This window comes from Mirounga leonina, unplaced genomic scaffold (genome assembly GCF_011800145.1).
Source record: "Mirounga leonina isolate KUSES-001 unplaced genomic scaffold, KU_Mleo_1.0 Mir_165, whole genome shotgun sequence".
NCBI lineage: Eukaryota > Metazoa > Chordata > Mammalia > Carnivora > Phocidae > Mirounga > Mirounga leonina.
Window position 1 is genome coordinate 52482799 of NW_023270415.1, and position 23908 is coordinate 52506706.

Below are 23908 nucleotides of genomic sequence, written 5' to 3' on the forward strand. Positions count from 1 at the left end.
AAAGAAAGAAAGAAAGAAAGAAAGAAAGAAAGAAAGAAAGAAAGAAAAGAAAGAAAGAAAGAAAGAAGAAAGAACGAAAGAAAACCTTCAAATCTCAAAAAAAGTATTATGATTAATCACTAGTATCTTGCAACAGGAATTTGAATATAACAAAGATGTAAAATTACAGGCCAAATAGTACAGGTCTCATAAAATAAACTGCTATGGATCAACTTAAAAAAAAATTTGGCAGTAAGTTTCTATTATTTTGTTAATCACCTTTCCTATCAAATTCCATTGCTTAAGAGTGAGTCCCAGTGTCACAATACTTATCATACCTACTTATTAATAACTATCACACCTACTTATTAATTTATCCCTTCAAACATCCATCTTAACATCCAATCATTTATTTAATACTATATGGAGTATGGGGCAGGAGAGATGCAAGGAATTTGCTGCAGCATAGAATCCACAAAGTTAAGGAAGAAAATAAATCATGATAGTGTAATACAACTTCTAGGATTCAGATATGGCTAGAACATAGCAAACCATGGAGAAAACATGAGAGATGAGACTAAAGGCCAGTTTAAGTAAGGTATGGTGTTTGAACTTCAATATGAGGGTACTTTGGGACCACTAATGCATTTTAACTAGAAGAATGGCATGAATGGGTTTTGACTTTTGGAAAAAGCTCTGGTTGCCCAATGCAGCTTGCACCGGGATAGATATTAAGATCTTGCAAAGTAATTTCATACATACCATGCCATATAATTATAACTTCTTTAATCTCTCTTTCATATGCCTTTCTGCTCTCATTGTTACATCAAATCCTGGAACATTTAATCCTGAGTTTATATCCTACAAACCTAGGTCACCCATTCACCTTCTGTTTTATAACTTATCTTTCTTTCTTTTTTTTTTTTAAAGATTTTATTTATTTATTTGATAGACAGAATGAGAGAGAGAGAGAGCATGAGATGGGGGAGGGTCAGAGGGAGAAGCAGACCCCCCCGCTGAGCAGGGAGCCCGATGCGGGACTCGATCCCGGGACTCCAGGATCATGACCTGAGCCGAAGGCAGTCGCTTAACCAACTGAGCCACCCAGGCGCCCCTAACTTATCTTTCTATAAATAAAATTCTTTAAAATATATTTCTTCCTTTGAATAAAAAAGGACTACCTGAACCCAATTTCTATGTGTAATTCACCATTTTCAGAGCTTTCAACATCAATTTATCCACAAAAGTAGAGAAAAGGGAAGAAAGAAGAGAAAACTGGTAAGAAACGAATAAATGACCACTATATGAAGAAAGTGGATTCAGAAATGGGTCTTATAGGAAGGTAGCTGCTTGGTGGGAGGGGCGAGTATGTGAAGTTACTGAAATCCTGGTCCAAACATTTCTTCTAGATTTCTTTTACCTACTGATTTTGTTACTATTTCTAAAGGCTCATCCATATTTATCTTGCCCTGGGAACAGTTATTTTGAAAACTGATGTGAATTTTAACATGGTTAATTTCCCAACATCTCTACTTCACTTGACCTCAGTCTAGATATACCCATATTTCTTTAAAAAATAAAGTTTACATTACTTTGATTATAAAAGTGGCACATGTTCATACTGCACAATAAATACAATGGGCATAAAGGAGAAAATAAAAAATATTCAACTGCACCATTCAAAAGGAATCACTGTGAATGTTTTGGATGTGTTTCCTGTCCATGGTTTTTATGCATATACTTACAAATATACAACCACCTCTCCACCACCCACTCTCATCACACAAAGTCAGAGCTGTAATATATGTAGTTTTTCTAAAATTAGAACAATGACATATCTATGTACAGAGTTGCAAGGATCAAATAAACTAATATCTTTAAATTGTTCCAGGTGTGGTACATACTACATGCTCAAAATATTAGCTAATACTTTCATTGTTATAATTATTCAGGTATACATACATTTTCACTCAACATTTTGTAGGAATTTTCTCTTGCCAAAAAACATTTTTAACAGATGCAGTCGTGGTGTCACTGAAGGCATGGCTTTTCATCAGAGAATCCTAGATTGAAGTGTCTGCTGGTTCTACTATTTACTGCTTGTGGGAGATTATGCATGGTTTCCTCATTTGAAGTTGTAGATAATATTTTGTATCTTTCAGAATTTTTTTAGGGTTAGAGATCATGGGTGCAAGGTATCATAGTAAATACCAAATAAATAATAATATTTGTTTCCAGTGTTCCTGCTATGATAGCTGCAATGAATATCTTCATATATATTACTTTTTACTTCTTTTGAATTATTTCCTTGGGAATGATTCCCAGAAGTAGGATTACTGAGTCAAAGTTTATAAAAAAATATTTATGTTCTTTATATTTACTGTTATGTTGTTTTCCAATAAGTTTCAACCAATGTAATAAGCAAAGCACTTTGTATATTTAAAGAATGTTCCCATACCTGTTTCATTCAAATCCACATCCTTTGCTCATCAGTTAAGAAGGGGAGAATCTGGGATGGATTTTATTGCAGGAATTCCAAACCACTGGGAATCGAACAGATGCTGCTAACTCATTTTACATTTGGGAGACCACCAGTCAGCCGTGCTCAATAACAGCTTTCAGAAACATCTGGATTTAAACTTAGAGCCTAAACATGACAGGTTAAGTAGTAAATAGTTATAAAATAGCTTCATGCCTTGATTCTCAAAAATCTGAATTCACTGAGATTTTTACAAATTTTAAATGATAGAAAAACTGCAAATAATGTAAGCATTAAGACTCACATAAACTATACAGTATAGCATTTTGGTATTACGGACGTCTGTTCGACTTGGAGTTTAGGAAGGCTCAGAGGATTTTTACAAATTCTATTTTGAAGGTAAGAAAAATCCTTACTAATAACTATTTTACTCAAAGGAGCACAAAGATATATGCAGTCTTCAAGTTATATTTATTGAATCTTAATTTATGTGAACCTGAAATACCTTATAAGAATAGAGAAAGGTAGTAAAAATTTTGGTTTAAAAACCAACACTTATGGGGCGCCTGGGTGGCTCAGTCGTTAAGCGTCTGCCTTCGGCTCAGGTCATGGTTCCAGGGTCCTGGGATCAAGCCCCGCATCAGGCTCCCTGCTCCGCCGGAAGCCTGCTTCTCCCTCTCCCACTCCCCCTGCTTGTGTTCCCTCCCTTGCTGTGTCTCTCTCTCTGTCAAATAAATAAATAAAATCTTAAAAAAAAAGAAAAAAAACACTTATGACATTCTACCCATATCATGAGCCTTACTGAAATGTGAGCTTCTGGAAGGCAGAATTCATGTCTAATGTATTGTTCTTCAAGGACTACCATAGTAATAAGTACCACAGTAAACCCTTGCATGTATGCCTATGGAAATGGGGGCTATTCGAGTCATGATTGTCGCATTAATATATTACCTCCAAATTGAGTGGCTTGTAACAACCATTCCATTATGCTCATTAGGCTCACAGACTCTATGGGTCAGGATTTCAGACAAGGCACACTGGGAATGGGCTGTTTCTGCTCCATGATGCCTGGGACTTTAACTCCACATCTGGACGTAATGTGAGTGAATGGGGGTTGGAATCATCTGAAGGCTCATTCACTCACTGTTTACAGCCTGAGCTGGAATGACTCAAAAATAGGGATTTGTTAGACAGAGAACCTACACATGGCCTCTCTTTGTGGCTTGATTTCCTCACAACATGGTGACCTCAAGGTAGATGGACTTCGAATAAGGCAGCTCAGGGCTCCAAGCATGAGTATTGTAATGAACAACATGGAAACTTAATTGCCTTTTATGACTCAGCCAGATTCAAAGAGAAGGGAATTCTTTATGGCATAATGACATGCAGACACGATACTATTTATGACATAATACTATATATACATATAATGCTATTATAACCATCTTTGGAAAATACAACCAATAATTACCTTCTGGTCTTGTTTTAACTTTAACTTCTACTCTTTCCACCATGTTAAATTTAAAAATTGTATTTTCTTTGCATAGTTTTAGTACCCAAACATGGTGGGGATTTTTTTCATTTCTAAATTTAAAAACTATGTGTGATTTTTCAAACTACACCTTCCTAAAAGATTCTGATACACCCCACTGGATGGACAGGTAGAACTGGTATGCCCTCCTGATAGAAAATTACCTCCTTGCCATTGATTTCTCAATTGCCCAGTAATCAGAAAAGAACCAAGCACATATTAATCTCGTTTCCATAGAGGATATTTTATATTTGAACAGAAGAGAAATTCTCAAATTTTCAAAATATTTGGTAAATTACTTAAGTGCAAGCAATTTGTCTTATAGAGTTTATTTGAATTTTTTAGTTGCCTCTGATATATTTTTGGCCATGACTTGCAAAGTTAGATACAGAAGAAGGCATTTCAAAATAGTAGAAGAATATATAGGGATATTTTATGCTTAAGATAATTAATTTCCATAGTGATCTTTTCTCTTATAAACTCCACAGGTTTAATTTGTGAACTCAAAGTATGTAAGCTTGAGTCCCATATGAAACATGATGATCACAAAATAAAGAATTTCCCTTTCTCTCTGACATGGAGCCCTCTCAGCTCCTATATATATACTCAGTCCTCAGTTAAGAGCTTTTTTTGAGTGCTGAGTGTGGGATTTCCACTTCCACTTTCAACTTTTATCATTTATTGGAATCAAAGTCTTCTTAGTTCATTAGTTTATCTTGACTGTCAGGAAGAGATAATGACAGTTCTACTTTCACAGTGTTTATTAATTTTCTGTTTTTTTTCTAAACATAAACCTGGGATCAATGCTTACTTTTATATTCTGAACAACTAAACTAAAATAAATACACATATGACATATGGTCATTTTCCAAAAAAATATTATAAACAGGACCTAATTCATTAATATTGAAGTGTTAAACAATCTCCTTTATTGACTATATTTTATTCCTATTTGGTCTTTAACTGAAAGAAATATAGCCTAGCCCTACAATGTAGTGTTTCAGATAAACTAGCTTAAAATGTTACCTTTATTTGTATATTCATACCTGGGTAACATCAATTGAGGCAGTTTGTGTAAGCAACTCACTTATTTGAAAAAATGTAAAAACAACAATTAGTTATTTGCATCTGACGTATTTTTACAATTAAATAAAATTTTGAGTCCAGTCAGGAATAGTGCTAGGAAGTAGTTTTCCTAAGAATAGTAACTTTCTTAAAGCAATTCTCATTCATGTTTGGCAAATTATTCCAGTATCTAAAGAAGGTTATTTATTCTGAATATATTCTCCAAAAACTTAGAGGAAAACATCATTTATTTGAACCTCTTCCCTACTCTCTGTCAATCAAGAGCTTGTTTTAATTTGTGAAAGAAAAGTGAAAGAGGCATGAACAATAAAGAGCTTTAGATTTAGATACTCAGAATGCCTGGGTTCAAATTCTACATCTGTCTCAAAGTAAATGTATAATTTTTAAAAAATCATTTTATTTCATTGGTCCTCTGTTTATCTACAAAACGGATATGATAATACCTACTATTTATAAAAATGTGCTTATCTGTATGGATGATGATATTGCTTAATGAAGGTAGACTTATTAATACCCTATTTATTACTAAGCACCTTTCTTAATATAGAATATCATTTTCATACTTGCTTTGCTGACAGAATATCTGATATCCATTGTCCTCTTTGTAGATAAATTGATTTATTCCATACACAAAGCAATAGTAATTTCATTGGCAGGGAATGTGATTGTGCTAAATGGATGAGATAAATCACATCCTAATCATGTGTCCACATAAAGTACCAACTATACCAGTAAATATAGGAGGTCAATTCCCAGCTTCTATTAATATTTATTTGCTATTTTGTCAATGAACTTTTTCTTTTCTTTTTTTTTCGTTGTTTTTGTCAGCTAACTCTTGAGAGGAGATAAAAAGTATCAGACATGGTACATATCATAAAGAAAGAAACCCTTAAAATTAAGATAGTTGTACTCCTTAACTTAATAATTTCCTGCACATTGGGAAAAGGTCCTGGTTATTCAGTATTAACACTAATCTTTCAGACCATTTCACTGACCAAAAGTTGCCCCTAAATAATCTGAGCACCACAGCATGTATTTATTTATGTATGCATCCTACCGGTAGCTATGGGGCACCTATAACATTGATCTGCTGATTGTCAGCATTCCATGGAAAACTCAGGTCACGCAAGTAGATACACACTGATTTTTTTTTTCTCCTTAATGTGTTTTAATCCATCCTACTATGTGAAGGTTAATGAAAAGCATACCTGAATTCTACTTTGCCCCCATTCTATTTTTTCTTTTCTTTTTTTTAATTTAAATTCAGTTAGCCAACATATAGTACATCATTAGTTTCAGATGTAGAGTTCAGTAAGTAATTCATCGTTTGCATATAAAACCCAGTGCTCATCATATCACATGCCCTCCTCAAGGCCCATTACCCAATTACCCTCCCCACCTCCCCTCCAGCAACCCTCAGTTTGTTTCCTATACTTAAGAGTCTCTCATGGTTTTTCTCCCTCTCTGATGACTTCCCATGCAGTTTCCCTCCTTTCCCCTATGATCCTCTGTGCTGTTTCTTATAGTCCACATATGAGTAAAACCATATGATGATTGTCTTTCTCTGATTGACTTATTTCGCTCAGTATAATATCCTCCAGTTCCATTCACGTCGATGTAAATAGCAAGTATTCATCCTTTCTGATGGCTGAGTAATATTCTGTTCCATATATACCACATCTTCTGTATCCATTCATCTGTCGATGGACATCTGGGCTCTTTCCACAGTTTGGCTATTGTGAACATTGCTGCTATAAACATTAGGGTGCAGGTGCCCCTTCGGATCGCTACACTTGTAGTAGTACAATTGCTGAGTATTGGATAGCTCTGTTTTTAACTTCTTGAGGAACCTCCATACTGTTTTCCAGAGTGGCTGTACCAGCTTGCAGTCCCACCAATGCTGTAATAGAGTTCCCCTTTCTCTGCATCCTTGCAAACATTTGTTGTTTCCTGACTTGTTAATTTTAGCCATTCTAACTGGTATGAGGTGATGTCTCATTGCGGTTTTGATTTATATTTCTCTGATGCCAAGAGATGTGGAGAATTTTTTCATGTGTCTGTTGGCCATTTGGATGTCTTCTTTGAAGAAATGTCTGTTCATGTCTTCTGCCCATTTCTTGACTGGATTATTTGGGTTTTGGTATTTTGGTTTTAAGTTCTTTATATACCTTGGATACTAGCCCTTTATCTGATATGTCATTTGCATATATCTTCTCCCATTCCATAGGTTGCCTTTTAGTTTTGTTGACTGTTCCCTTTGCTGTGCAGAAGTCCCAACAGTTCATTTTTGCTTTTGTTTCCCTTGCCTTTGGAAACATGTCTAGCAACAAGTTGCTGTAGCCGAGGTCAAAGAGGTTGCTGCCTGTGTTCTCCTCTAAAATTTTGATGGATTCCTGTCTCACATTTAGGTCTTTCATCCATTTTGAGTTTATCTTTGTGTATGGTGTAAGAAAATGGCCCAGTTTCATTCTTCTACATGTGGCTGTCCAATCTTCCCAGCACCATTTATTGAAGAGACTGTCCTTTTTCCATTGGATATTCTCTCTCTCTTTGTAGAAGATTGGTTGACCACAGAGTTGAGGGTGCATTTCTGGGTTCTCTATTCTGTTCCATTGATCTATGTGTCTGTTTTTGCACCCAGTACCATACTGTCTTGAGGATTACAGCTTTGTAATATAGCTTGAAGTCTGTCATTGTGATGCCACCAGCTTTAGTTTCCTTTTTCAAGATTCCTCTGGCTATTTGGGGTTTTTTCTGGTTCATACAAATTTTAGGATTATTTGTTCCAGCTCTGTGAAAAATATCAATGGTATTTTGATAGGGATTGCATTGAATGTGTAGACTGCTCTGGATAGCATAGATATTTTAACAATATTTACTCCTCCCATCTAAGAGCATGGAATGTTTTTCCATTTCTTGGTGTCTTCCTCAATATCTTTCATAAGTGTTCTGTAGTTTTTAGAGTACAGATCTTTTACCGCTTTGGTTAGGTTTATTCCTAGGTATCTTAATGGGTTTTAGTATAGCTGTCAATGGGATTGATTCCTTAATTTCTCTTTCTTCTGTCTCATTGTTTGCATATAGAAATGCAACTGATTTCTGTGCATTGATTTTATATCCTGCCACTTTGCTGAATTCCTGCATGAGTTCTAACAATTTTGGGGTGGAGTCTTTGGGGTTTTCCACATAAAGTATCATGTCATTTGTGAAGAGTGAGAGTTTGACTTCTTCTTTGCCAATCTGAATGTCTTTTATTTCTTTTTTGTTGTCTGACTGCTGAAGCTAGGACTTCTAGTACTATGTTGAACAACAGTGGTGAAAGTGGGCATCCCTGTCGTATTCCTGACCTTAGGGAAAAAGCTCTGTTTTTCCCCATTGAGAATGATATTCACTGTGGGCTTTTCATATATGGCTTTTATGATACTGAGGTATGTTCCCTCTATCCCTACATTTTGGACAGTTTTAATCAAGAAAGGATGCTGCACTTTGTCAAATGCTTTTTCTGCAACAATTGAGAGGATTATATGGTTCTTGTCCTTTCTTTTATTAATGTGATGTATCACGTTGATTGATTTGTGAATGTTGAACCACCCTTGCAGCTCCGGAATAAATCTCACTTGCTTATGGAGAATAATCCTTCTTATATACTGTTGGATCCTACTGGCTAGTATCTTCATGAGAATGATGGCATCCATGTTCATCAGGGATATTGGTCTGTAATTCTCCTTTTTGGTGGAGTCTTTGTCTGGTTTTGGGATCAAGGTAATGCTGGCCTCACAGAACGAGTTTGGAAGTTTTCCTTCCATTTCTATTTTTTTAAACAGCTTCAGAAGAATAGGTATTATTTCTTCTTTAAATGTTTGGTAGAATTCCCCTGGGAAGCCATCCAGCCCTGAAGTCTTTGTCGGGAGATTTTTGATTACTGCTTCAATTTTCTTGCTGGTTATGACTATATTCAGGTTTTCTATATCTTCCTGTTTCAGTTTTGGTAGTTTATAAGTTTCTAGGACTACATCCATTTCTTCCAGATTGTCTAATTTGTTGGCATACAATTGCTCATAATATGTTCTTAAAATTGTTTGTATTTCCTTGGTTTTGGTCGTGATCTCTCCTCTTTCATTCATGATTTTATTAATTTGGGTCCTGTCTCTTTTCCTTTTGATAAGTCTGGCTAGGGGTTTATCAATCTTGTTCATTCTTTCAAAGAACCACCTTCTAGTTTCATTGATCTTTTCTACTGTTCTTTTGGTTTCTAGTTCATTGATTTATGCTCTATCTTTATTATTTCTCTTCTCATGCTTGGTTTAGGCTTTATTTGCTGTTCTTTCTCTAGCTCCTTTAGGTGTAAGGTCAACTTGTGTATTTGAGACTTTTCTAATTTTTTGAGAAAGGTTTGTATTGCTATGTACTTCCCTCTTAGGGCTGCTTTGCCACATCCCAAAGGTTTTGAACTGTTGTGTTTTCGTTTTCATTTGTTTCCAAGATTTTTTAAAATTCTTCTTTAATTTCCTGGTTGGCCCATTCATTCTTTAGTAGGATGCTCTTTAACCTCCAAGTATTTGAGTTCCTTCTAAATTTCCTCTTATGATTGAGTTCAAGTTTCAAAGCACTATAGTCTGAAAATATGCAAGGGATAATCCCAATCTTTTGGTACCAGTTGAGACCTGATTTGTGACCCAGTATGTGATCTACTCTGGAGAATGTTCCATGTTCACTTGAGAAGAATGTGTATTCTTTTGCGTTAGGATGGAATGCTCTGTATATATCTGTGAAGTCCATCTGATCCAGTGTGTCATCAAAGCCCTTGTTTCCTTGTTGATCTTCTGCTTATATGATCTGTCCATTGCTGTGAGTAGGGTGTTGAAGTCCCCTTCTATTATTGTATTATTATCAATGTGTTTCTTTAATTTTGTTATTAATTGGTTTATATAATTGGCTGCTCCCATGTTAGGAGCATAAATATTTATAACTGTTAGATCTTCTTATTGGATAGACCCTTAAAGAATGATATACTGTCCCTCTTCATCTCTTACTGCAGTCTTTGGTTTAAAATATAATTTGTCTGATATAAGGATTGCTACCCTAGCTTTCTTTTGAGGTCCATTAGCATGATAAATGGTTCTCCTCCCCCTCACTTCCAATCTGGAGATGTCTGGTTCTAAAATGAGTCTCTTGTAGACAGCATATGGATGGGTCTTGTTTTTTTATCCAATTGGATACCCTGTGTCTTTTGATTGAGCATTTAGCCTATTTACATTCAGAGTAATTTTTGAAAGATATGAATTTAGTGTCATTATATTACATGTAAAGTCCCTGTTTCTGTATATTGTCTCTGTTTCTCTCTGGTCTATGTTACTTGTGGGTTCTCTTTTCACTTACAGGATCCCCTTTAATATTTCTTGCAGGGCTAGTTTAGTGATCACAAATTCTTTTAGTTTTTTTTTTTTGTCCTGAAAGCTCTTTATCTCTCCTTCCATTCTGATTGACAGTCTTGCTCAACAAAGTATTCTTGGCTGCATGTTTTTCTCTATTAGTACCCTGAATATATCATGCCAGCCCTTTCTGACCTGAAATTTGCAAGCCCTTTATCTCTGAAATTTGCAAGCCTCACTATTATATGTCGGGGTGTTGATCTATGTTTATTGATTTTTAGGGGGGTTCTCTTTACCTCCTGGACTTGAATCCCTGTTTCCTTCCCCAGATTAGGGAAGTTCTCATCTATGATTTGCTCAAATATACCTTCTGGCCCCCTCTCTTTCTTCTTCCTCTGGGACCCCAGTAATTCTAATATTGTTTTGCTTTATGGTGTCTCTAATTTCTCAAAGCCTCCCCTCATGGTCCATTAGTTGTTTTTTCTCTTTTCTTCAGCTTTCTTCCCTTCCATCATCTTGTCTTCTATATCACTGGCTCTCTCTTCTGCCTCATTTACCCTACCTATTAGAGCATCCATTTTAGACTGCATCTCAGTTAAAGCATTTTTTAAATTTTGGCTTGATTAAATTTTATTTCTGCACTAAGAGATTCTCTAGTGTCTTTTATGCTTTTTTCAACCCCAGCTAGTAACTTTATAATCATTATCCTGAATTCCAGCTCTGAAATTTTACTTATATACATATCAACTCTGTGGCAGAGAGTATTACCTCTGGCTCTGTCTTTTGTTGTGAATTCCTCCTTCTAGTCATTTTGCCCAGAGAAGAACAGACAAACGAGAGAACAAAATCAAAAATATCAACCATGACCCAAGTGAAATACACACTAGACAAATCTGAATAGTTCAGAAACCAAAAAAGAAAAGAAAAAGAAAAAAGGGGTGGGGGGGATATAATCTCATAGGTGTACAAAACAGGGTGATCCACTTGGTCCTGGGTATATTTTAGTCTGTTTGTTTGAAGACACTGAATCCCAAAATTGTAAAGAAAGCAAAACTTACATATATACATATATATATGTGAAAGGAAGCCAAAAGTGAAGAATATATCTATAAAATGTACGTGTAAAAATGAAAATTAAAAAAAGACTTAAAAACAAAGAGTTGATAAAATAAGAAACTAGATGAGAAGAAAAAAACAAGAAATGAAAAAGAAAATTTTAAACTGAAAGACTAAAGACTCATGTGAAAAAAACCTCTAATTCTATATATCATTTCCCCTTAGTGCGGGAGCTTTTCGATTCTGAGTGATCTATAAACTTGGTATTCACCTGAAGATTCCACTGGGCTTCTGGGGAGGGACCTGTTGCACTGATCCTCAGGTGTCTTTGCCTGGATGATGTTGCACCGCCCCTTGCCAGGGGGCCAGGCTCAGTGTAAGCTGCTTTGGGTTGTTCTATGTGGCTTTTGTTCCCTGAAGGCTTTTTGCCCCGCTTTAGAGGATGGAAAAAAAAAAAGTAAAAAATGGCGGCCCCCAGATTTCTAGACCCAGAGCTGAATGATCTCAGCCCCCACTCTTTAGTGCACCCTCAGGGAAAGGCAGTCAATCCCTTTCATGTGTGCCAAACTCTGCAGACTCCTGCGGTGCACACCTGCACCTATCCCCCCAGGGGAGGGGGGGGGGTCTCCCTTCGGCCCTGTTGATCACTGAGCCCCTGCTTGGGGAGCGTTTACCCAATTGTACACACACTCAAGCCACTCCTCCTGAGGGAAAGAGCTGGATCTCGCAGCAGCTGTCCCTTGCTGGGCCCCCACTTGGAGAGCAGTCTCCAGATCCTGCCAGGGTTCATGGTTTATGGCAACACCTAGCTGAGAGCCTACTCCTGGGCTCACTAATTGTAGCCTGCTTCCCTGTTCGAATGCTTAGGAACTCTGCCGCAGTCAGGGACCCCCATTCTTTCTGTGACCCTGGGGATCCTGAGACTACACTGTCCCACACGGGATTCTGCCCCACTTCACCACCTGAACACCTTTCAAGCAAGGATGTCCCTCACAGGAGCAGACTTCTAAAAGTTCCAATTTTGTGCTCTGGGGCTATATCACTTTCTGGTAGCCAGCTTATGGTTTATCTTCCAATATTTCCCCTCAGATTCATGTCTCTGCATCTCCTACCTTGCAAAAAGTGGTTGCTTTTCTATTTATAGAATTGCAGCAATTCTTTTCCTAGAGCTCAGGTTAAATTCACAGGTGTTCAGAATGATTTAATAGATATCTAGCTGAATTGAAGGGACCAGATGAAACGAGGGTCCCCTACTTTTCATCCATCTTCCCTTCCTCTGCACCCATCCTATTTTGTCCTCTCTCTTCTTTGGGACTCCATGAAAAAGAATGGCCAGAGGGAAATTAGGTAGCCTGGAGTCTTTCTACCTTATGCAGTTGATTGTTATGGGCTACAAATGCTACCACCCTCCAAGCCCAGGCATCTGAGTGGTCAGGCCTCCAAGATTCAGAAAAAAGTGGAGAACCATCACAGTTCTCTGTGAGTAGCAGTGTTATGGCATTGGACCAAAATACCAGAAATATTTTAATTAATAGGGACAATGATAAATAAAATAGGAAGTGAGATAAGAGGTCATTGCCTTAGAAAACAAGGCTTTTCTTCTCATTTTTACAACTCTCTTGAATGACCCACAAAAGAAAGTGCATGCAAATAATATTTTAAGTTCCAGGATGTGCTTTTGCTTTTCCAAGAAGGAGTGCCCACAGATAAATCTAAGAGGGAGGTCATTAAATTGAACAGAGGATATTCAGAATAGGCGGCTTCACCCCATGTAAAGCAATTGTAAGCCTTTTTTTGTGTTTTAAAACTTTTTAGATAGTCAGATTCAATTAAGCTCTGTAACTTCAAGAGCTGGTGCTTCTAAGGAGAGAGGCAGTAGGGACTACAGATGTGGGATTCCTGGTCTGCTAACAGACCTGTGGGAGGGCAGAGAGAATTGGGCTATTGTGCTTCAATCAGCAGCATCACTACACGTCACAGTCGATTTAACCATGGAGCTTTAGAATTAGGATGTGGACAAATGACTGAAATAGTACTTGAGAAAGGGGCAAACATATTTAGTATGAAAGAATTAAGGGTTTAGGTGGAAAGACTACTACAGAAAAATATTTTAAAACAGACTTAAGGTTTGAAGATTGACAAGAGGAGACACAGTAAAAGTTGCCGTAGCTAATCCAATAGTTGGTTAAGAGCATAGGTCATGGAGCCAAACTACCTGGAATTGCATGCTGGCCCCACCACTTAGCCACCAAGTAATCCTGGGCAAGTTACTTCCTTTCTCTGTGCCTCAACTTCCTAATTTGACATGTGGGAAAAATTATAATACTATCTACCTCACAACGGCTTTTGAAAGTATTCAATAGATTAATACATGTAAAGTGCTTCCAAATGGCCTGATAGTTGGTAAAAGGGTTCAACATTTAACTATTACTATAACCCAGAACTACCCCCAAGGAGTAATTAATATTTACTTAACATTTACTATGTTAGAGAACTTACGCAAAGTAATTTATGTGAATCATCTTTACTCTTAGCAATCACCTTATAATAACGATACCCTAGGTATCGTTATTACCTCGATTTGACTGGTAATGAAAGTGAGGCACAGAGAAGTTAAGAAACTTGCCCCCAAGGTCACACAGCAACGAAGTGGTGCTTTCAAGATTCAAATTAAGGCAGTCTGGCTTTAGGTACAGCACACTTCATCACTGTGTAACTGTCCGTCTGACATAGAAAACAGTGGACACAAACAATGCATTTACTATCTATTTCAGTGGGTTTAGACTTCTCAACAACAGGGACTGTAGTGGATTCATCACTGCCTCCCAGTACCTAGCAGACTACCTTGTGCATATTTGATTAGATAATTGGCAAATTGGCTGTCTGTGTTAATGGCAGGTGCTTAGTTCCGTGACTCACGACTGTATCCTAAAATTCCATGACAGAACTCACTGCCATCTCTTATGGAGCAGTCCTCCAGACACTGCTTATGGTCCCATGACCCCTCACTGTGTCCCCTGCCCCCAATAAAGGGACAGTCACCACTGGTCACCTTGTTCATTCACCCTCCCTTTTGCCCATCCTCTTTCTTGCACTTCCACTCCATGGTCACTGGTACAAGGAGGATCACATAGAACTTTACTAAAAACAATACCAGAGGACAGAAGAGTAATGAAAAGGAGAGGCAGGCCAGGAATGAGTTCCTTTGAGTCCTTTTGTCTTTCCTGCTCTAAGGACTGCCTCACTATGTCTCTTTTCTGGTATTCAAGTCTCAGAAGTCTCCCACTACAGAATGGGAAATAGGCTTTTGAAAAAAGCAGGCCATTGGTCAGAAAAAATTATTAGGACTTTTATTTCTAACATAATAAGAAAGTTAATAATAAATTCATATAAGGCTTGACTTTGGAGCCCTCATTCAGTATATCAAACAACCATGTATTATTCATCTCCTAAAGAAAGAGTAAAAGCTCCACAGAGTTAATAGAACTGAAGGTGGGCCTTCATGTGATTGTCCTCTCTCAGAACATTGTGATACACCGCAGCTTAGGTGTGTTTGGAAAGTTTGGTTTTATCTAGTCTTAACTAAATTAACCTTTGCAGTCAGGATAAATGCCTTAAAAAATACTAAATAATCTTACTTGTATTTTATTAATATTTCAGCACAAATGAATAAGAAAATGGCAATTCTAAAATTCCTATTTCTGGTGTCATAATCCAGAAATAAAAACAAAGACGAGCTAAGTAGACAGAACAAGAATCACTGAAAATTTTGGAAATACATAAATGCCTACTTAAAATTCAAATTTCCTGGGGTGCCTGGGCGGCACAGTCAATTAAACATCCAACTCTTGGTTTTGGTTCAGGTCGTGATCTCAGGGTCATAAGATGCAGCCCCACATCAGGCTCCACGCTCAGTACGGAGTCTGCCTGAGATTCTCTCTTCCTCTCCCTTTGCCCCTCCCATTCATTCTCTCTCTCTCTCTAAACCTTAAAAAATAAATAAAATAAAATTTATATTTCCTTTCACTATTCTTAACAATGAATTCTGTTCTAAGTGAATATGGTAGCTTGAGATATTAGGTATTATCAATGTAATTCATGTCCCTAAATTTAAAATAAAGAAATACAAACTACTATGCAATTGGATAATTTAGAAAATAGGTAAGTTATACAATTTGCCACTAATTGTCCAAGAGTTGTCTATTATCTTAACATATTTTGGTCATGTTAAGTATGGGTGGGCCTCAACATTCTGAGAGTCTAGAACAACCTGTACTTTTGTAACTTACACATTAACATTCTTAAACTACTTTGTATATGGCAGATTTGGACATTTTTACATCAACTTGCCAAAAAATATTCAAGCATTATGATTCTTCCTGTCTGCCGGTAGGTTGGTTTTGACAGCTTTACTTACCTAACAATTGTAGCCATTCTGAAACTATATTCCTTTGAACATATAGGGTCTCCTGAGGAATGCCTCTGGGAGAGGGGTTCAGGGAGAGGGTCCCGGCAGCACCCCTCTCCAGTTCTCCTCTAACCCTTCCATTTGCATCTAGATCACATATCAAGCTTCTACCTAATAATTTGCTTGGAAATAGGGTTCCATTGCTAAGAAATATTTAGACTTCATCAGTTCATTTGTTCAAAAATATTAAACCTTCACTATATTATTAACATTTTAAAGTTATATTCAACTTATTCAATAATTCACTTATTCAATAAATATTAAAACTACTGCTTATTATAGTTCTGTTATTATTTAAAAACCTAGTAAAATTGAAAAACAAAGAGAAGACTGGTGATTTAGTAATAAGGATAAAATTCTCATGTCTTATATCTATGAACTTGAGATAAGGTGGATGCAAGGTCTGCTGGTTACAGCAAATCTTTAGCTGTAATAAATATCTACTGGATTTTAATCTAGTCAATATATATTAACAGTGAAGACAGGAACAGTGTTAAAATGTTTTACAAAATCAGGGGACTATCTCTAAAGGTTTGGAAGTGAAATACAGAGTTTTAAAATATTTATCCATTCTCTGGGAATGGAAACCTCTAATAATCTTTGGGTCTAGTATTATGATTCAACTCATTCAGCTTTCATGATCCTAATGAGTTAAGCTAGACATGTAACTAAATTTTAAAATACATTATCTTTCAAAAATATTACCAACAATTCCACAGAAATATATAGTAAGCTTACCTATTTGATACCAGTGAGTTTGATGGCTTCCTTGTATATATTCCAGTTTCAAGATATTCACATCTTACTTGCACTTTACTGATATTTCAGCTACTGATTTTCTTTAGATACAGCTTGATACTTATGTTAATTTGCATGCTCTTTTAATAGTTCAATACAAACTTAGGAACTACATGCCAATGAAGACCTATAATCTGTAACGTGGTCATGTAGCATATATTTATAAGTAACACTTATTACATTGATTTTACTCTATATTCTCTAATACTTCCTGCCAAATAGGTATATGCTCAAATATGTTATTGATTACATTATTAGCTACCAGTAGCATTATGTCTGGCTTTATATGTTTTACACCACTTTCTCTGTTAAAGATTACCTTTTCATATGTTTGAAGGAAGAAATCAGATCATTTGGATAGGTATCTAAGACCAAACAAGTCTGAAAACCTCTCACTCCTAATATTTCTGTGTAAGAATTAGAGAAAAGTATTTAAGCACAAAGTCTCAAAATATAAAGAAAAGATAATCCATGGAGTGCTTCATTCTTTAGAAACCTCTTTGATAAGGGAGGGGGCATATCTTTTGTACACTTTGTAAAGAGATTTAAACACTAAGAAGCCCTCCCTCCCTCAGACCATGGGGCCAGAACCAAAGAGGGTTTGGAACTTCCAAACTTCACAGCAAACGATAATCTTGTATTGGAACAAAAGGCAAGAACGACTCAGAATGTAATTAGGGTTGTGCATCTAAGCAAATGGTATTAAGAAAAAGAAAAGAAGACGAGGTCCAGGAAAAGGATGCTAATGTTACCACACAGAGACAAGGCCTTGGCAGAATGAAAACAAAACCTCCTTAATTAGCAAATGATAGCATAGGGGCTGATCAACCTCTGCACATTGTGGCTGAACACCCACTTGTTGCTCCTCCCCTCTCATCATCTACACAAATGAGAATACTTGTAATGTTTCTATCTAAAGCAAATGATAGAAGGAGGAAAGGTTTCTAAATAGATTGAATGTAAGAGGCTGTGCTGAAGCCCCACTTCTATGAAAACAGAATGACTCTGATGTTTTGTCAACATTCCTGCTGATGCCACAACCAACAGGTTGAGACACATACATAAAGCAAAGGACCCTGGCACCCAGACTTGGTAAACACAGAGGCTGATGATCTGTACTGTTATTCAGGTGCTTTTTCTTTTCTAACATGTATTTGCTTTTGGAATATTTCTCTGTCCACATAATGATGGGCAGGGGAAAGAAAAGACATGAAATTTCCCTGCCTGTACTCCTCTAAAATGTCACCTCACAGCATGTCCCCGATACCAAGCCAAGAAATGGCTTACTCAGGCTTTTAGCCAACTGGCATGAACCTGAAGATTACTTGACCTCCTGGAGGGCGATCTTTTTCCCACACAATAAACCTCACAATTTACCTTGCAATGGTCCCAATATTAATACCATATTCCTTTTGTGATATAGAACAGGGATCAGAAAACTTTTTCTGTCAAGGGCTGGATATTAAAGTTTAGGATCTGTGGGCCATTTGATCTCTGTTACAACCCCTCAATTCTGCCTTTATAGGAAGAAAGCAACTATAGACACTACATAAACAAATGGGTGTGACTCTGTTCAATAAAACTTTATTTACAAACACACAGACAATACATTAAGGAATGGATGTGGTTGTATTTCAATAAAACTTTATTTACAAACACAGGTGGCTGGAAGGATTTAGTTCAAGGGCCATATTTGCTGATCCTTGATATAGAGAAAGAAACTCAGAAGATTAAAATTTCTCCTATTACATAGTTAGATAGGTAACACATGGAATATAGTTGAGTCTCATTTTCATATGTATATTTAATTATAGTCCAAATCTACTCATGGAATTCATTCACTTCTCTATTCATTAAAAAAGAAAAAAGTATTCCTTTCAACTATGTTCTAGGTATTGTCCCAGAAAAGTAGATCTGCTATCAAAAATAACAAATAAAATAATAAATAAAAACTAGTGAAGAAGACAGGCACAATCTCTACCTCATAGAGTGCAGGGTCTGGGAGAATATATTTTGCGAATATTTACCGAGGTTCTACTAAGTGTCATGCATTCTTCTAGGAGTAAGATACACTACAGGGAACAAGACAGACAACGACCTCTTATGGCATTTATTCTCAGTAGATGGAGAAAGAATAAATAATGTGACAAACAATAAGCAATAAAAGGTCACATGGTGGTAAATGCCACAAAGAAATAATACAGTATTATATGACAGAATGTCATTTAGCAGAATGCAGGAAGGTGGAAGGTAACAGTACTCAGACAAGACTTTCCAGAAAGATGTCTTCTGAGCAAAGACCTGAATGAAAAGAAAGAGCCATCTATACCAAGCTCTGGAGGAAGAATTTTCCTAGATAAGTGAACAGCACATAAAGCTCCTGCGACAGAAATAAGCTGGTCTGTTGTAGAAATAACAAAAAGGCTAATGTCATTTTAGTAACTGGAATAAGGGAAGGTGATAAATCTAGAGAGGAGTGGGGAGTGGGGCGCAGATCATCTAGGGCCTCATGGTAAGGAATGTGGATTTTAGTCTTACATAATGAAAAACTGTAGGAAAATTTTAAGGAAAACAATGATACATTCTTGGTTCAGATTACATTGAACAAATAATTACATATGAGATGAGTGCTACTTAAAAAGAGCTTAATGTGAAATGGCACAGTCAGGGGTAAAGAAGGGCTGCAATCACCCATAGCAAAGGGCCTACTTGCCCTGATCTGCCAATGTAGACCATTTGGGGAGAGGCTTGCTCCTTCTTACAGAGAAATCCAAAGAGTGTTGTAACTCCAACTGCCCAACTTCTAGGGCCCAGAAAGATTATTCTGCCTTTTGATTCTAAAATACAACAAGCAAAAAATAACACCTAACTATTCACTGACAAGTTAATACAGGGGTATTAACTAAAGAGTTCCTATTTGGCTTGAAAACCAAGGGTTAATCTCAAATGAACTTGGTAGGGACATTTCTATAACTGGATTTAAAAGGCAATTATTCCTTTCACCTTTCTTGGCAACTGCCATATTTTTCTACCTCTGTGTATAAATCATATATGCATATTTTCTTCTAGTGACTAATATTTAAAAACATACTTATCAATTGTCTGCTCTTTTCCACACATTCAGGAAGCCTTCTCCCCCCAATATGTGCAAATAAAACATAGAACATCCTCTCTGCTTTATTTTGCATGATCAACAGTCCCCAAAACAATGCACAGATGGGAAATCATTTCCAGTTACTTATATTCACATATGCACATATTATATGTAAATATGTGTCATTATTACTTGTGGTAAATTGTTACCTACTGGCCTGGAAGTACAAAATTATTTTTCCTCCCAAAGGAATGTCTAGCTGACCCTCAAGTAATCTATCACAAAGGATTCAAGCAAATTTTAGCATCTAAAAGCAGTTACAAGGTCTCCTAATTTTCATTATTTTATCCCAACACCACACAGTTGAGCACCTGATGTCTTTTATTTTTATAGTATGATGATAACAGAGATATTGTTCAAACACTCAGTAAACATTTCAGATACATATGGATAAAGAAACATTCACTACACTCGAGGGGACTCATAGTCTGAGTAGAAAAACAGGCCTCAAAACAAATAATGAAAATGACAACAACCACATAACATGGAAGTGCAGTGTGAACATGATACATGCAACTTTATTATAACACTGGAGAGCTCAACCTGGGAGGGGAAGTGGAATGCCGGTATATTTCCTAGAGAAACTGACAACAAAGCTGACTCTTAAAGAATAATTAAATGGACAAGATAGAGTGAATGCAGAAGTTTGAGATCCTAGATCACTGGCTAAGTACAATTTGGATAATTAACCACCACCTACCTTAGACCCAATATTGTTTTGATTAATATCAGGACAAAGTAATTATAGGATGTAGTACTTGCCTAAATGATAACACACAATCTATTTAGGGAGGTAAATTGTATATCCAAAACAAACTGCTAATAGTACATGGTAAAGTATAGACTATAACATGTAGACAATGCATCTCTTTGTTCATTCAACAGATATTTATTGTCTATCTGCTATGGACTATATACTGCTTAAGGCCCTGGGCATATGGCAACAGACAAACACACAAGGTCACTGGTCTCATGGAGGTCACATTCTAGTGGATATTAATATAGGTTAATATCTGTAAACATGAATTGTAAAAAGATCATCATAATTCTCTGAAACAAATAGAGGATGTTAGTCAAAAAATGCTGTCAATAGAAACATTTAGCCAAGTGTTTCAAGTAAAAATTTTTCATCCTTTAGAATATTCTGGATGGCAATTCAGAACACATTTTCTATTAATAATCATCAGCTCATCAATTTTAGCTAGCGTAAAATATTTACAGTAGATAGACCTCTGTTGTCTGTTACAGGGCACGTTTTTTGACTCTATTTATACTTTCAACAACAACAAAAAGACATCATTTGGCAAAGGCAAAAGACTTTCTAAGCATTGCCTCAATTTAGAATTTATATGATTAAATCTGAGTATTTAAATATACATATTTTTGAATTTCTGGGATACAGGAGAAAGAAAATATTAACTCAAGAAGCACGGGATGTAAAGTAGACATTAAACACTAGACATTTCTCTGTTATAGAAAGGTAGAAAGGAATCACAAGAAAGTGGCAAAGACACAAAAGCCATTTGTATTTCTTGTTATTATCCCAAGACCTGGTCCCTCTCAGGTATTGGGTTTGATTTACTAATAATTCTGAAAAGAACTATATGATTGAAGAGAGTCAAATGCAGACATACAGCCTAGGTGTTCTACCTAATTAAATGGTGATTTTTGAGCATATTATTAATATTGCTCTTCCCCATCTGATAAGTGAGAATAATGCTCTCAACCTAACTCACAATTGGTGTTAATTCACAGGTTACTATGCAAAGTTGATCTCCTTGAATGAAATCCATCATATCAAAAGATAAGTTCCATAATAATTTCAACACTTACGGTGGCCAACACATCATCTGCTCCTTTGCACACCTTACTTCTCATCTTATTTAGTTGCAAGACCAGAAAAGTTGAGAAATGAGATTTGAGAGTGTAAATCTCATAAGGTGACTTTTAGTGAAGTCAGTGTGTTGTGAAGAATATCTGTTAACGAATCCAGTTTACCAAACTTCATGGAAGGTATCAGATTAACATAAACTATCATCTAGCAGCATCTAGCATTGATAACACACATCCGGCATCAAAAACTTTCCTGATAATGATGCCATGAACTGCATAATAATCACCATGCTTTGATTAATTATTTTGCTGAATGGATGAATTAATTGCATTTACACTGATAGCCTCAGTTTCTGCAGTGCATTGCTTTTTATCCTAACACAACTATTCGGAATTAAAATAGAAGTAGTACAATTTGCAGCAGTAAGCATACCAAATAGTTACAGTAAAAAGATTTCCATTTGAATTATCAAAATAAATACATTACAAGAAATTTAGAACCTAAAGTAAAAAAAAAAAACCTCTAATTAAAGGAAACTTGGGAGAGCTTTTTAGCAAGTTCTTTGCTGAAAGAATCTATTTGGTTTCTTGATCCTCCTACCAATCGCATTAACAATGACAAAAGATATGCAAATTTAAACAGACAATAGTCAAGCCAAACTGCTCTGACTCAAACCAACAGGGACATTTTCAGCATATAATCAGCTAGAATCACGTTATCAAGGGTCAATGTAACCAAAGAACATTTGCATAGTTATGCTTGGCTATAATCTGAAAACTATGCCATAATCATTGACCAAGAACAATGTAAACAAAAATCAAATTTATTTCACACAATAAATTAACATATGAAACATGTGCATGACATAAGCCCAACAGAATCATGTATTTACCCTATCACTGCTGAATAATTGCATAGCAACAAAAAAATTTGCATTACTATGCTTGAGTCACAATTTTAACTGTATGTTTTAAGTAAACAAAATATTACATTTTTGGTAGAATAGCTCACTCAGGACAATTTGGGACTAAATTTCCCTCCCCAGCCCCTTCAAAGAACTCAGACTAATTTACGATTGAAATCTCATTAAAAACTATATGGATGGTATATTGAGAAGAGTAAAAAACTGTTTAACCAAATTAATTTGTTTACTGTGAAAATAAATTTTGCCAAAGAAAAAACATATCCTATTATAAACTGCTGCTATAATTAGTGCCTGAAATTTAAAGTATAATTATCAAATGGCTTCAGGATTCTGTTTGCTTTCTATTCTTCTGCCCCTATTGATCTTTTTCACCTGTAGTCTACAATAGCAAGATTAACTACAATTCCAGGTTTAGAAACTCTGAATCTATGGAGTTTCAGTTAACTTGTCAAATAAAATATCAGTGATCTTAGTTCAGTCCCTAGCGGACAAAAGTAGAATAACTGTTACTTGGCATGATTGAGCAGGCAGTGTTGGAAGTGAGCGTGACAACACAGGGGGGAAAAAATAGAGCATTTGTCCTCTCCTTATCTTCTTAAAGGGTTTGCTCTGTTAACAGACTAACTTAAAGGAGACTGGACTGACTACGTTCCTACCTATATGCACCAAATGGATTTTTAGCAAAGATCCGTGGGAGAGAAGAATTTTCACAAATGTGACATTGCCACTCTTCCACAGACGTAGTTGAATACATTTATCTGCTGTTTACCTGTTACTCAACTAAACAGAGAGCAAAGAAAGAAGGAACTGCAGAAAGTGTGTTCATAATTTAATAGACATTTTCAACAAAAACTTTTAAATGATTTATAGAGAAAAACTGAATAAAATGCTCATTTTGATTTTTATAAATGGGTTTTAACTGCATACTCAACATTAACATTCATCTGGATACTTAAGACTCCCACATGACATTGTTGGTGACTACAATGTCCTGAAAAAGGAGGTATTTCAGGAAGATAGCAAAGCCCATGTTGTGCTCAGCTCAAATCTGCAGGTGCATGTCTTTGGCAACAGCAACCACCAGCTCAATCTCTCCTTCCACACCGGGCAAACAACCTCTTCCTGAAGAGTTCACATTAAAATTTACCTTCCTGATTTTTTTTTTCTCAAGGACGGAAAAAATATGACAGGAATATGTCCTCCGCTATTCTGCTACTTGCTAAAAT

At 36.2% G+C, this 23908-nt stretch overlaps 1 protein-coding gene across 3 annotated transcripts in view; it reads right to left on the minus strand.

Annotated features, from left to right (window-relative positions):
• Positions 1-23908, minus strand: part of ANGPT1 (angiopoietin 1) — a 244927-nt gene that overhangs the window by 219803 nt on the left and 1216 nt on the right. The gene's annotated exons all lie outside the window — the stretch shown is intronic.